The 15,887-nt window shown below is 46.6% G+C and overlaps 1 protein-coding gene across 1 annotated transcript in view; it reads left to right on the top strand.

The window, feature by feature from the left end:
* Window positions 1-942: 942 nt before the first annotated feature.
* The window catches only part of LOC119397074 (uncharacterized), a 234,188-nt gene continuing 219,243 nt past the window's right edge, over window positions 943-15,887 (top strand). The window contains exon 1 of the mRNA XM_037664513.2: window positions 943-1,118. The gene's annotated coding sequence lies outside the window, so the exon portion shown is untranslated. The remainder of the gene's footprint in view (window positions 1,119-15,887) is intronic.

The raw sequence follows: 15,887 nt of genomic DNA, 5'->3' as shown, positions 1-15,887 counted from the left end.
AACATTTACTTTGAACGCTGACAAATGGTGGCATGCACACACACACACAAAAACTCGCACGGAGATGTTCTTCATCCTTTGTAAGAGGCAGTCGCTGTAAATGAGTTAAGCCCCACAAATCACTGAAGTAGGCTCCCGTTTGCTTTAAAGGCTCTTCGCGATACACTTTAAGAAAATATGGAGTACCTGTTACACTTTTCGCAGAGTCCTGGTATTTGACTCCCTTTAAAAATACACGTTAGCTCTCTTTGATAGATCATTATACCAGCTTGGGAGTGTAGTCACGACTCTCCAAATGAGTTAACGTGGATCTTTGTCAAGTCAGCACTGGTTAAACAAAAAGAGCAAGATGTACTCTATTTCTTCTTAGTGAATATCAGAAGATTCTGCTACGGACATGGAACTATTTTCTTTTTTTTCTTCTCAGAGTACCGCGGCAGCGATCTCTTTTCCACTCATCTTTATGCCCTTTGTGACATCCCACCGCCAGCGCATATCGCAGGGCTGTTGTGCGTAACTCACGTTACGCCCCCAGAAACGGGAAAAAGAAAAGCAGCGCGTCTTCTCCGCCGAGCTCTCTACCCAATATAATCTTTTATGCTTTCCAGCTTAAATGACTTTTGTGCCATCGGCGAAACCATGGTCGTCAAAGGGAGGCTAAATTTTCGCATTGCTCTTCCCCGGAAACCAAGGAGCATGGTTATTGGCACGCGATGCGAACTGCATGAGCCCGCTGGTGCTTTTCCAGCTCTTGCATGAGAAGGAAACCAAGGGATGAGTTGAGGGAGTTGCCTTAAAGTGCGGGAGAAAGGAGGAACGAGGTGGGAGGGACGCCGGGAGAGAAGGTTTGCGCGACCTGGGCGCATGCGCAAAGTGGTTCTTCCGATGCAGCCAATAAAAAGCGAGCTTTATTAGAAAGGGGGCAGCCCCGGTGAGTGGGACTCTGGACTGCGGCGGCGGCCACACGGGTGCGAAAAATTTGCTGCCGGGCCTTGATCGAAAGACTTTTTTTGGCGGGACTCGGCGGCGTGTGCTCGCGCTTGTCCTCAACCGAGACCGTCTTTACCGGAGGTCCCGCTTGGGCCGTTTTGTGCTAACGAGGAGGAAAAAGTTTGCAGGTGAGTGTACCTGGTCAGTCGCTGTCTGATTTCCTTTTTATGAGACTGTGAATGCGAATAGCGGCAGATGCGGAAAGACACAGGAAAATAAGGTTGCTAGAACTGCGACCATTTAAATCTCACGGGCTGGCTTTATACGCTTCGGTAAAGCGGCATTATTTTGCCAGATCACTCGCCCCATTACTGGAGAACTTTAGAAGAATATGAAAATGTAGGCCTTTCGTTGAAATAGTGTTTTTGTAAGAAAGCGGACCATCGCAGCACGGTCAAAAGAAATGCATACACGATATTCACTGCAGGCTTTTACAACTTGTACGTCTCCTGAAATTCGTTTTCTAAAGTTAATATACTTTCATTAAAGGCCATGTACTGTAGAAAGTGCAACTTGTCTATGACGTCGGTGAACTCTATTGCATCTGGTGGGCTAAACAGTTCTAAAATTCAGGGTCTGCCTGAAGCAGTTGTATACCCTGTGGATGTTTCACTATGTATATTATACCGAGCTCGTGCATTCCTTGTAGTACAACATCAGTGATGCGATATTTTAAGTTATATTTCGTTTGCTTTATTTTGTGGCATCAATTGGTACAAATATTTCGTGAGCTCTCAATTTGTTTGCTGCCAGGATCAATTAAAGACATCAGTTGGTGCAGAATTAGGCATATAAAAGCAGTCCTGTCTTACGATATTCTTAACTACACTCATGAATAAACAAAAAAAAGTCTGGTCGCGGCGTTATTTATTAAGTTTATTTGTTAATCCGATGGTTGAGAATGCTGGTAGGGTCACTGGCATTGGCGAAGCCAGAAGAACTGGCCGCGTCCCTGGTCACACCTGAACACTGGCCACACTCTCAGGTTATTTGTGGGGATAACAATTACGTGAGTGCCATTACGCACTAGCGACTAGGTGGGTACTACGCTTGCCTTCTTCCCGATACTCGAAGGATCTCGTAAGCTGCTAAGGTAGTGAAGAATCTAAAGCAGTATACAGACGATTTTTTTTATTTCTTTGTTGGAAACAAAGGAGAGAAAATGAAGATTTCCCATATTTCGGTTCCTGCCCTAAAATCAAACAGGCCGTTAAGGAGCGTTATTGTAGTTCTGGCAATCTGCGAACCGGTGTACGAAATACAAACGACGAAAGCCGCATATTAGACAAACGTAAACACAAACACGTACGTCTACCCTTTAAAAAAAAAGAAAACTGGGTAGACCTATTCTAAACGGAAGATATCAAGTTGAATAATGAGTTATATAACATCAGTCTGCTCACCTACAGTGTGTTACAAGCAAAAAAAAATGTGAAGTGGTAAGAAATTTGAACAACATTAGAAAGAATAAGAAATGAGAAAACAGCAGCCAGTTGCAGGTGAAGGCGTGAAGAGGACTATATCATAGTTTTTGTACAATATAGTTTGTGAATGTTCTGTGTGTTTTTTTTTAATAACTTCGGTATAATCTAGATGTGAGGAGGCAATAATATTGACACAATACCCGTCGAACGGCTATTAGCTCGTGCATAGAGAAACACACAGGTAGGAAAGCTAGAGAGACGCATGCATGGATGTTAGTCTCTGATTATCTGGGGCTGCGCTACGCTGCCTTCGTATTATATTTGACTGTCGAGGCCGGAGGTCAGGCAACAGCATCCGGACAAAAGAAGAGTGTTTGGCTTTGAGCATCAAACGATGAATATTAACCGTAATTCCCTCAGTGGTAGAAAATATAATCGTTATGCTGGATGGATATTTTCCAAGTGCTTTGTCCTTCCATTTTATCAGAAAATATCTGAATATGCCTTACTGCATAGCAGCACGCGAAAATGCGCGATATGATTGCTCAAACATATCGCATTGGCCATCGTCTTAGCAATAGCAGTATTAGACGTAATATTTTTTACATTAATTTTTACCGCGCTACCGCTAAAGGTATAGAAAGTGCCTTTTGGGAAGAAAATTTTCTTTTTCGCATAAAATTTTCCCAGAATGTCGAACTTACTCTACAGACGACCTATTTTGGACATTTAACATCACGGTTAAATGTCTCACTCTTATTTTCACTGTTAAATGTATTCTACAGGCTACCTATTTTACAAGTTTAACATCACCGAGTACATGATAACGTACATTTCGGACGCATTTGTTCGAGCCAGTTTCGGCTCATATAAAAATGACACTTTCCCAGACCTGGACTCGTCTTGTAGAAATGGCGTCAATACGTTTAGAAGCATTTTTGTATAAGCTATATAACAAACGCTCATTGCGAAGTATAATTGTGCTGTACCGTTACAAAATCTTAGACACATTAGTTCCGAAACAACGCTTTGTACCCCGCCTGCTTAACCTACCAGCAACGCGCCAGAAGGCACCGGCAGTAAATAGACTGCAATAATGTTATCCGTTTAAATAATTTTCGCGAAGCACCGGTCCCTGCGAATAAGTGGCGTAATAATGATGTGATTTAGGCGAGCTGGTGCTCCTGACATACAACGGCGAAAACGAGGACGGAAAGAAAAACGTCGCGAGTGTTCCGTCCTCGTTTTCCGTGCAGTGTTGATCTTAATTAGGTTGATATCTAATGGCCGACGCAGAAATGAGCATTTAATGTGATGCGATTTAAAGCAAACAAACATTTAGGGTATAGACTGTGAGTGCCTCATCAAGGTAACGCAGATGTGAAAACAAGCTATGGTTTATCCCTCTTGCATTGGAAACGCACAAAGCTCGTCTTCGCAAAAGCATTTCGATTGTACATCGAGAAATTACGACAGCACAAGTTTGCGCTATGTCTATTGGTATTTCTATTGTTATGCCCACGTGGATGTACCCACGTTGTCGACCATGGTGGAAACCTTGTGGTAGCACTGACTTCGTTGCAGTGCAATTATTTGCTTCGTCGAAGGTGCGTGGTGAGTTCGGCTGACGCGCTCAGCTTTAGGAATGCCAGGGTTCGCGGTTCGCTATCCGCCAAGGATCTCACTGGACCGTTCACCTGCGCGACACTCGCTTTCTATGTTCTTACTTACTGCTATCACAAGCGAAGCGGTTGGTGGCGTGTAAAATACTCCTGGTGCATATGGAAACCGCACTACGCAGGCGACGAGGCGTCACGGGATAACGCGAAAGCAAAACGTCACCAAAGCTAAAGGACTTGATCGCACTGCGCATCCAGAGCGGAGTAAGACGCAGGAGGCGTTAAGAATAAAGATAAGACACGTCTGCGCCGCCTTGGGTGCTTTTTGTTGGTGGAGCGCACCCATCTTGGCGAACCAAGAATTTGTCGGTGAGATTCCCCGCCAAAAGTTTCTCATATTTCTTTGTGATTCGTTCGCGTGCGATTCACTAACGTCATTTCCGGGACTCACGTGATGCCAATGAAATCTTGGTACGTAAAATATTAAAATCGCATATTCGACCACTGGAATTGCGCTTCAAATAATTCATTATGAACAAATTCCAGTTGCTATTTAAAAATGTGTTGAGTGTGAACTGGAATTTGGCGTAATACTTGAATGGCGCTGTCATACGCGGAAGCGACAGGAGCGCCACAGGTTAGTTTGATGCATCGACCGCCTGTTCGAGCACAGCACATCCGTTACAAGCGAAGAATTTGAGAACGCTAGCTTTCACGACCGGTATCACAAACAGTGCTGCACCGCATGGGTTAGACTACATTGTCTTCGAGGTTTGCCCATGAAAACGATGTAACACTCACAACTATCGCGCTTGGTTCCCAAAGATTTCCTTAATATTTACTGAGCCTCGTTTACAACATTCTCTATTCTGCATATTATGCCACGGTCATAAATGATATCACCGTCTGCTATTCTGTCGTAAACTATCGTAGGTGCACCAGAGCCTAATTTCTTGGCAGTTTGCTATTCCGCACAGAAAAGACGAGCGCACGCATATACAGAGGAACCACCTTTTAATACGATTCTGCACAGCTCATTGATGGGCACATTGGCGACAGATTTGCGAGGACCGCTTGGCGAGGGCGCCAGTGCAGTGCGGCTTGGGGTGCCACTTACAGAAGACCGCAGTAGTTGAGCAACGACTGCGAAGAAACCAATCCCAGTGTGTTGTAACGGCTGCAGAGTATAGGTGACTAAACGACATCTCACGTGACGTCGGTCGAGAAACGTGGCTATCCATGGGAATCAAGTGCGCTGGTTGACATGTCAGGGCTTGAACAGAGGGTCACCCAATGAGAATAACCGAAAGAGTGCCAACAAAGTGGGAAATGTTGGGAAACGTATAAGAGAAATAACGAAATACCGAACATGAATGTCTTTTTTTATTCTGCCCAGAGAGGTGCATATGTATATGCACGAAGTTATTATAAATTGTTATTCACAAGTTTAGTACACTCCAGCCAACAGGTATAAACGTTTCAAAGGGGGCTCCTGAATCCATCCGATGTGGTAGATACACGATGAAAACCAGTGAGAATTAGGCCTTTCTTCTAGAAATTTCTAACCGTCTTTGTCACCGTGAAACTGGCATTGTCAGGTGCTACTCACTTTTGACAACCATGATTCAGGGGGACACCTCCTTCCCCTTCTACGCTTTCTATGCAAATACCTCACCACCACCACCACCACCCACTTTCTTTCTTTTATCGCGATAGCAGTTATATGGACACTCTCGACGGTTTTTGCCGTCATGTCCCGTATAAAGTCCGAATTGATAACATTACCCCGTTCATCGTGTGTTCTACTGCGGGCAAAAGCGCGCGAGCGGGGGCGACCAACGCGGCTGAAGCGGAGATCAAACGAGCTGGCCCATCTCCGTCGCTCGGAGGGCGCGTGCGCTACCATCACCCGGCTCGGGAGGCCTGCCGTCGAAGCAGAGAGGAAACTTTCCGCCGGTCTTGAACGAGCATAAAAAGACGCGCGGGGAAGGGGGGGGGCGGTGTCGCTCGAGCAGAAACCTTGAAGTTTGATTTAAGGGCGCGGTTGCGATCGCTGGCGCACGCGCTATCTCGGCAGCCATCAGCTCGTGGCTCGTATACCCTTCTACGTGCTGTGCTCCCGACGCGAAGAGACTGCGCGGAAAGAGCATCTCCCCCTGGAGCGGCCGTATTCTCTTACATGAGCGTTTTGTGGAGTTACGCGAGATCGGATCCAAAAGAGTTCGGATCCGGCCGGAGCCCTCACAGAGGACACGGAGGCAGCGAACGAGAGAAACATCAGCAAAAGGGAGAGTTGGGCTAGTTGGTTCGGGATCATTTTGGAACAGCACTGTGTTTTTCGTATTTTGCGCTTTTCCAAAATCAGCAGAAGCATCTTTGCTTGCTGGAACCCACGGCTGAACTGAGCCCCAGCGGCAGAAGCGGGGGGGGGGGGAGGCGAGCGCGGGACCAAAGGTCCTCGTCTTTTCTTTCTGTGTGTGCTACCAGCGCCTACTACTGCCCCCTCCCCTTGCGATGGGCGCTAAGGAGGAGGTGAGATTTACTCCCCATCGAGGTCTAGGAGTCTACCTCGCCCGTCGGCGGTGGCATATTGCCGACAGGAAAGGGCTCACGCAGCAGGTGAAGTCACATGGCGCGGAGAAGCCTCGACAGTGTCAGAAGTGGATTCTTGAGAGGTCGGCTGGCGAGGAGGGCTCTGTGGAGTGTGCCGTTTTGGTGGTGTCGGCGGTGAACTTCCGGGAGCCCGCAGAGAGGGCACAGGACGCGTGCTTCCTCTGCTGTGTAGCTGACCTGGGGCTCAGATGGGTGGCGGTCAGATGTGAGGAGGCTCCGGAATTGCAAGTGGGGGATCGGCGATGTCCGGTCGGGTCTGCAGTTCCCAGTGAAGCCGGCACACCCAGCCTACCGGGACGCCAGCCGAGTCGAGAGCTGTTCATGTGGCCACCGTGCGGTGGCCGCTCGAGGGTCTGCAGCGTTGGTACCGAGGCTGGTATGGATGCGCCCGGCCGGCCCGCAGAGATTCGGAGGGATGGGGGATCACACTAGGCGTCAAAGCATTCACATCTTTTGACGCCTGGCGTGATCCTACGCTTCTGCCACGCAATATTATATGCGTTGAGGAGGCTCCTCGCACTACGTGACATTCGTATAAGGTTGTTTTCCGAAACGGCTTTAAGCTCTGTGGTTCAGAACACCTACTTGCCCGTAGAAGGCCTATGTTGGATTCCCACTCGAACCGGAGATTCTTATTATTTATTTGTTTTCACCTATTTCGATTTTTCGCTCCCGGACAACGCTGTTCACCTTAAACACAATTCTTCTTGAACACCTTTAAAACATTAAACACTTCTCGAGAGGCTTCCGCGTTATGTGTGAATATGAGGAAGTCATCCAAGTACCTCAATATATGCTTAGCAATACGGAAAAGGTGCCGTTAAACTTACTTCTCCGTCAAATTTGCTCAAATATATTTCCCAGAGTATAGGCGCGACAGGCGACCGTATACAAGCCCCCGATGGCTGGATGAATAACTTCTTTTCCCAAGATACAAAAGTAGACCGTAAATAGAAAGACAGTAACTCCCGGAATGCTGCTATGTCGAAACAAGGTTCTTCGAAGAATTTCATTTCGTCATTTTGAATCGTTAGGCATTCCTGTACAGTCGTCATCAGTTTGTCGTGAGGTATAGAATAAAACAAATCCTGAGTCAATGCCGAAGGCGTAGCTTTGACAAGTATTACATTCGGAAAAGAATTTTGCCAACTGCATCGAATTCTGGAGGCGAAAAGCATCACTCAGAGTGACAGCTTCCAAGTTTTTCAGCAAATAACTGGACACTACACTTTGTTAGGCGTCCATCTCCGATATAATAACTTTAAACGGAAAACCAGGCATGTGTGGTTGATCGTAAGCAACACCTCTAATTCCAGTTTTTTTTTCTGCCTTCTTCACTTCAGATGCCAATTCCTGCAAATTCATAACAGTGCTGTTTTTCATGACACTCTTGCTTTCTTCTGAGGCTAGATTATTTTGTAATGCTGCTGCACCTGTCCCCAAAACGCCCCTTCATCTAAAATTACAAAAAGCCTTCATTATCGGCCACACCCGAACGCTATTCATCCATAGTCGTAAATTCACAAAAGGGTTTCAGTTTGTGTCGATTCCTACTAACATTTCTAGTCGCACCAATAACGTCCATGCATTCCGCAGCGCACCTTGCTTTGTCGTCGTCGGGCACATCATAGAGTTTCCTACAATACTTACTAGAGGGAACTCTGGCGCTAGTGTCTATGGGAGCTGCAACGAATGACGCTTCAAACAGCATGGGAATGATGGGTAGTACACAAATTTGTCTAAACTTCGTACTTTCGGCTCCGTTTGGCTCCGCGTCGCCTGCGTCCGCTTTGTCGCAAAACGAAGTTCAGCAAAAGTCAGCAGTTTCACTTCACCACTTTAACTTCTTTAGGCTCAGCGATTCAAATCTGGTCACGAAGTTCACAACGATCCATTCTTTTATCCGAAAGAAAACCAAACATAGCAATAAACAAAGCCACAAGTACGTTTGAAGCCTCAAGCACGAAGACTAGGCAAATTTCTGTACTACCCATCATTCCCATGGTATACCTGAACGATCGCAGCGCCAGAGTCCCCTCTAGTTAATTTTAGGAAACTCTATGGGGCACATGCCTGGATACAGATCTCGCAGTTGCCTGCTTCTCGGCGCGATTGAGCGCTGGTTTGATGCAGTGTTTTGGCCCAAGATCTAGCAGCCGTGTAGGCCTGGGGCACTTGAATCTTGCTCAAGTTGAGAACCTCTCCTTCCTCTATAGCCGCTATGTTAGTCTAGTGGTTATGGTGCTCCACTGCTGACCCGAAGGTCGCGGGTTCGAATCCCGGCCGTATTTCGATGGAGGCGAAATGCCAGATGCCCATGTACTTAGAGTTAGGTGCACTTTCATGAACCCCAGGGGGTCGAAGTTTCTGGAGGTCGCCACTACGGCGTCCCTCATAATCATATCGTCATTTTGAGACGTAAAACCCCGACAATTATTATCGATTATTATTAATCGTTATCCTCCTTTTCTCGGCGTCTTCTTTCTTGAGGGTAGATGAGGCATCACCACTCGCCAGAGTCTTTCCGCTGTCGCGTCGCCGGTCTTGCAAAATTCCCTGTAGGATCGGTGCCAATCCTGTCCTTTTGGTTGACTGCACGCTATTACGAGATGGTCTTTGAAGCGACGGACCTGCCGCTATAGCTCAGATCTGATGATGCGGCACACCCTTCTAGTATGCCCCACCGTAGCCTGCATCGACCCAAAGAGTCCTTGAAGACCTGGCGGGCAGGTTCCATGACGAATATGCCATCAAGCAACCCTTGCTCTGCACGCCTAAACGACGATTAGCGAAGCAAAGGAGGCCGGATCAGACAAAGCGTTAGGCTGCAAAGAGACCTGGGTACCAGAAATGTATTGCAACAAGACGGTGAGTGGGGCTAGTTGGTAGACATTCATGTTTTAAAAATTAGTTCGAAGCGCACCGAAGACGCGAACAGTGGAAGTGCACAGGACAGACAGCGCTTACATTCACGACTGAATTCTGCTAATTCGCACATGCGTAACAGAGCAGAAAGCAACAACCGCATTCGTTTCATGATTACCATAACTTTTCTTTTACATTCGCCAATCCTGAACATAGGTCAATCTGCAAATTGGCAGTCTGGAAGATGCGTAAATGATAGGCTTAGAGAATAACATGCATCTATAAAAACATCAAGTAATACTTATCTCGCTGCTCATTCTAAAAACTGTGGCATCTATCCCGTGTTTTATGAAACTGAAATTATTTTTCGGCATAAGGGTCAAGTGACTCGCGAGGTAGTGGAATCATACCCTATCAGGAAAAGGCGACATGACTGAGTTAGTCAAGACACGCTTGTGCTGCATGATAAGGAGTAAGCGCTTCTAGACATTTAGTGATTTTTTTTTTATTGAAATGATGGAATAGGAGAGGTTGGTGCCATTATAGTGGCACCGGCTACTCCTTCTCGCTTAGAATACAGAATATGTAGTAACAAGATTAATAAGGGCACAAAATGCAATACAGTAGAACACAGGAAAATACGCACAGCCGAACATCACATGGCAGTGATTATGATAACTAATATAATATACGCAACGTAATAAGCATAGAAATTATGGTAATCCTGACACGAATGCGGGCGTTGTTACTTCCTGCTCTGCTGCGCATGTGCGAATTTTCATGGATTTGCTTTGTATGTTTCTCTTGACTAATAAAGAACTCAGTTGTGAGTGTAAGCGCTGTTCTGCCCACTTGGATTTTTAAAATGAACGTCTACTGACTAGCCCAACTCGTTATCTTGTTACAATCAAGTGTATCGTGCTCTAACTAGCGAACGTAATGCATGCGGTCCTGTACAAAGGTTGGGGGCCAGAGATCGAATCTCAGCAAGAAATCTTTCTGGCCAAAAATTTCTCTTTCTCTTTTATTTTTCTCTCTCTGTGCTCGTTCTGTCGCCCATCAGAGGTATCGCATCCCTTGCCGGACAAGTCGGCGCGCGTGTTCTGGGGCGAAGCAGGAGAAGAGCACGAGGAAGAGAGCGACTGCCGGTTCATGATGATGATGATAATTTTCTACGTACGACACACGACAAACCTCGAGCATAACAGCTCTGCCGTAACAAGTGAAGAACAATCGCGGCTGCAGCTGCGTGCAGCAATGCAAAAATGGGGCTGGCGAAAGGGAACTGAGCCTCCCCTGCATTCTCAAATATGCACGCACAAACAAAAAATGTCACTCCGCCAGGGCAAACTGGTAGTGCGTATTTCGCCGGCAATGGCTACTTCTGAAGTCACATAGGTAACGGAAGCAAGATTTGTTTCCTCATGTAGATGCTTCGTTTTTTTTATGGAGGATTGATGCGTTGGGACAAAAGAAAATAAAAAGGGAGAGAAAGATAAAAGAAAGAAAGAAGGAAGGCTCCCTACAGGCTTGGCACCAGTAGTGCGAAGCAGTTTATTTTTTAATGATCGGAAAGAGAGGTCTGCTCATAATGTGAAAAAAAAAAAAGCCGGAGAAGAAATCAGATGAGAAAATTTACTCCTTGTCGCGAAACGGTAGTGCTCGAAAGGCACGTTTTGGTCTAGGCGTGATTAGCACGAAGAAATAAATAAAACAAAAGCTACCTTTATACCTAACCTTTCCCGTCATAAATAAATTGGAGCTCTGTGGGACATTTGACGCCTACCGGAAAATGACACACAGTGCGCTGCATGCCTCCACGCCACGTGCCGAGTATGCGGGCCTCTTCCCCTTCGGCTTGCGAAGCGCCTCGGCGGATGTCGACAGCGATACCGGTGGAGTAGTCTTCGAGCCAATGATGAGCTGGCACGAAGCACGCTCAGGTGTTCTAACACTAAGACGGACAATAGCCTTCGTGTTCTCTCTGTCTCGTGTGTTTTTTGCGGTTACTTCTCTCAATCATTATTCAATTAATTTGGGGCTTTTACGTTGCCAAAGCACGATATGATTATGAGAGACTCTGCAGTGGAGGGCTCCGGAAATTTCGACTACCTTGGGTTTAGGGACTGTCTACCGTCCGTCATCGCTTTTCTGTTTTGTACCGCAATAGAAAGCGTACCGTCTGATGTGTCCAACCTTGCAGTGGTTTCTCTGGAAAGTGAGTAGAAATTTTTAAAACAGAATTTTTCGATCTGCATTCGGTTTTCTTCCATTGGCGTGAAGCATGCCCACAACACTGGTCGGGGGGACGCGATGACGACTGTAGTGCCGGCCAGAATTAAAACCGAAAGCACATGTGATTTATGTAGGATTATTTTATTTTCGCTGAACACTATTGCAATGAATGTAACAGTCGTTTTCAGCGCGCTAGCGGTTAAATGAAGCCTTATTATACGATTACAGAACACTTGTTTTGCTGTAATCGCAGTCTATGCGTTCATTTTAGCACTGCTGCCGCAATCCAAGCCAAGTTGATTCATCAAAAAGAGACGATAAATGCACGCCTTCACAGCGCAGCACGTGTGGGACATCCTAACAACAATACAGCGGCACAGTACGACCAGCGTGGAGAGCCGCATGGCATAGCGCATGAGTTGAAACAGACGAAATCGAAGACGGCGCCGCAAGCAGCGCCACCGGGCGCTTTTTTTGGATGCGTGAGAAACACAAAAGCAAAAAAATTACTCCCTGACGCGACCGAAAGCTGCCTCAAGTGCGTAAAATACAATTTCAAGTTATACATGCTTGTTTTTAAGCAAAATGAGTCTACCTGCGAGGATTTCTTGTCATACCAGTAGACTGACCACATCGCCTTTGGGTGACGCTAGCTGTCATTGTTTCACGATTTTCAACATCAAATTAAAATTATAATTCCTTTTTTATGGGGAAAAGAATGCTCGTTGCCGCCGATGTGACGAACGATCTTCTCATTTTCACCACAATCAGAAAACTTTTTCCGCACGGCAGACAGTCCCTATAACGCGCACCTAAATCTAAGCAGAAGGGCCTTTCTTTATCTAGCATTTTGCCTCCATACAAATGCGGCGGGGGTGCGATCCCATGACCTTCGGGTCAGCATTCAAGCACCATAACAACCGCGGCGGGTATAATAACGAATCACCAAGTGGCCCACAGCCACACTCTTCTAAGGTAGAATTATAACGAGCTAGCTCACTGTAATACCACATTCAATACTATGACGACACCACATTGAGCCGCCCGCTGCGGCACATACAGGCGACGGAACTTGCGAATAGCATCCGACGCGTCGGCGTTTTACGATGCAGTTTCTGCTTTGTTTTCACGACGTGACCACGTTTGCTAGTCTTTCTCCCCCCTTTCCAAGCAATCGCTGCTTAGCTACTCTTCTGGTCATTCTAAAACTCCCAAGAACGCCACTGCTATCAACTCGTTACAGTCCGCCCTCACGAAGTGCTGCATACATAAATATCATGATAGTTCCCAGAACCAGGCTGTCCGGGTAAAAAAAGCAGGGTACCCTGCGCCGGCGTCTCTACTGAAGAAGTTTCGTCCTGTTGAAACACACGAGCTAGCTAATAATAAGAACAAGAAATATCCTCATCACCATCCACCGTCGGTTTAAGCAAATACTTTCAACGTCGACGTTTTTCCCCCTCATACCTAAAGGTAGGAGACGCATGTGCTGCTATTGAGAAGAAGGCTAGAGGAACAGCGGCCGTAGCCTGCTCGGTGAAGCATCGCAATCCCGCCGTTTCCTGTGCAGTTGGTGGTGTTTGTAGAATGCCCCTCTCCTGCGGAAAAGTGTACATAGACCAGTGAGGTAATTGCATTAATGAACGACTTCGCCAACACAAAAATACCTTAACGAGAACGCCGACCTAACATCTTTCAGCTAATTGCGGGTCATGTGGATGTAACCCTTTTTTCAATATCACAGTGATTATCCCGAAGCACAAACATAAAAAAGGGTTCGGGAACTCTTTATCAAAATGATGCGCGATGATCCGTTTGTTTGCTAGATTGCGAGGTACACATGCTTAGAATTTTTTTTCACGTGACCTGGAATCCTGCGCACGCATGGTGTTGGTTTATGGTGTGTTCAGCTTCGTTCAGTGACTTTCAATTGTTGGACGACAGCGTTCGTGCTGTCTCCTTCGTTTCCTGTGTGTCTCCGTCGTTTTCGCCATGGTTTTCAAGGTATGCTATAAGTAAGCGCACGGCACAGCGTTTCTTCGCGCAGCCTGCCGCATTCATGCTTGTGATGCGCTGCAGGTAGACACGGACCAGAAAAAACGAGCAAACAACACATGGTGACTCGCATCGCCCCGTGTTGTTTCCTCGTTTTTTTTTTTTTTTCTGGCCCGTGTCTACGCGCAGCGCGTCACAAGCACGAAGACGTACCAACTAGCCCTTATTGCCACTTTATTAGCTGCCGCATTCGCCGTCTCGAAGGACGACGGCTCGCCGGCCACGTGGCAGGAACGGCAATTTCTACAGCTTCCGTCAGCTTCTCTGAAGTGTCGCGCCGCATAAGCAAAGAAAAAGACGGGGGGCAGCTACGCACCAGTGGTGCGAGGGCAGGGGCGCTGGTGGCTTTTCCCTCCTGCTCACTCTCCACCGCCTTGCTAGACTGGTGGCGCCTCTGTCGGTGGAAGCGCCGATGTAACGGCATGTTGGTGCCGGAAAGGGGCAGGCGCTTGATGCGGGGACGCGGGGCTGGATGTTGGCTGAGCTTCACTGTGCTCTCGTCGCTTGTGTCCTCCGCTGTCGAAATGTAGGGGTGTGCGATTAGCGAATTTTAGAACCGAATACGAATCGAATAGACCCCGAATCGAATACGGATACAAATCGAATACTGTTCGAATAGTAAGACAACCGTTTTAAAAGCAGCTCTAGGCTGGTAAGGTAGCAATTTTTAAAACAGCCCAATAATTCCACAACATTTCATTTGAAACAAATATTCCCAAGATTTAACAAAGAAACATTACGATTACTTTTAACCAAGAAAAAATACCGCACTTATATAAACTGAGGCAAGCGCGTACAAATATTTTGGTAACTGCTCGCTGAAATATAACAGTGACTACAGTTTCCAAGGTGGTACTTTTTCAACAGATTTTAAATATAACTGATTCATAAATAATAAGCAAGTTTCATTAGTTAACATTATCATGAATGTCATGCTAGTGCATTGATATCGTGTCATGTTGTGGATTGATGACACTGGTGTTTTAAGCAAAAACGCCTTCATCCTGTGATCAATATAGCCTCTATAGTCCCGTAAGAACACCGGCTGCATGTATCTGGGTAATTCGGTAATGAAAACAAGAAAAGTTACCCCTCGCTGTTCCAACGTCTCGTTCCTTTGGGCATTTTTCGTCATTGCTGATTATTCGAAAAATATTCGAAAACTATTCGGTATATCTAATATGCACTATACGATTCGTTATTCGAAATTTTCAAATATTCGCACACAAATGCCTCGGGGAACCAAGTCCGAGCAGACATGTTGCGCTGTAGGCTGCACAAACAGCTATGCAAACAAGGATAAAGCTGGGGATTACATCCAGTTCCATCGGTTCCCGTGTGCAATCGCCGTCGACACCGCAGCCTCGCGCTCGTGCACCAGCCGCCAATGACGGCCTTCGTTGCGTCAAGCTACGTGAAATACACAGACTGAAGATTACCATAGCTGTTGAAATATTAGGAACGGCGAAGCATCGAAAAGAAAACAAAACGGTAACAGGAGTGTGCAAGCACAACTAAGGGACGTGTGCAATCGGCGAAGCATCGCATAAAAAAAGACGAGAAGCGAATGGGAGACGTACGCTCTCATTTTTTAAATGTTAGGAGATAGTTAACGTGTAGACAGAATAACAAAGTATTGGAAAAGTAGAAAGTTAAGTTTCGTCTGCGGGGCGCACTTGCAACGCAATTCGCACTCGTTGTCAACGTTATACATTCCGTGATGTCGCGCGCATGATCGGCTTCGTGCAATCGGCGACCCTTCTCTAGAGCAGACGCACGAAAACGCGTACGTCAGCTGATCAAGCCTTTAAAACCGCAGCGCAAAATAAATGGCAGCGCCATGGGTGCACTTGCGCTGTCAGGACTCGCCTTCCCGCCAGGGGCCCTCCAGACAGCAGTGAGTACAGCGAGTTCGGCAGTTAAAATGCAAAGATGCTTATTTTACAACGTGTCGCCAATCGGGCTTGTCTCATTTGCAGTCCCGAAAGGAAGGAGGCATCGTGCCCCTTCTGGTCCGCCTCGAAACCAAAACAAACGCCGAAAAGCACATTACCCCACAAAGAGCCTGACTCGTTTGATTTTCCGA

This window comes from Rhipicephalus sanguineus, chromosome 6, assembly GCF_013339695.2.
Source record: "Rhipicephalus sanguineus isolate Rsan-2018 chromosome 6, BIME_Rsan_1.4, whole genome shotgun sequence".
Classification (NCBI taxonomy): Eukaryota; Metazoa; Arthropoda; class Arachnida; order Ixodida; family Ixodidae; genus Rhipicephalus; species Rhipicephalus sanguineus.
This window is presented reverse-complemented; position numbering and strand designations above follow the sequence as displayed.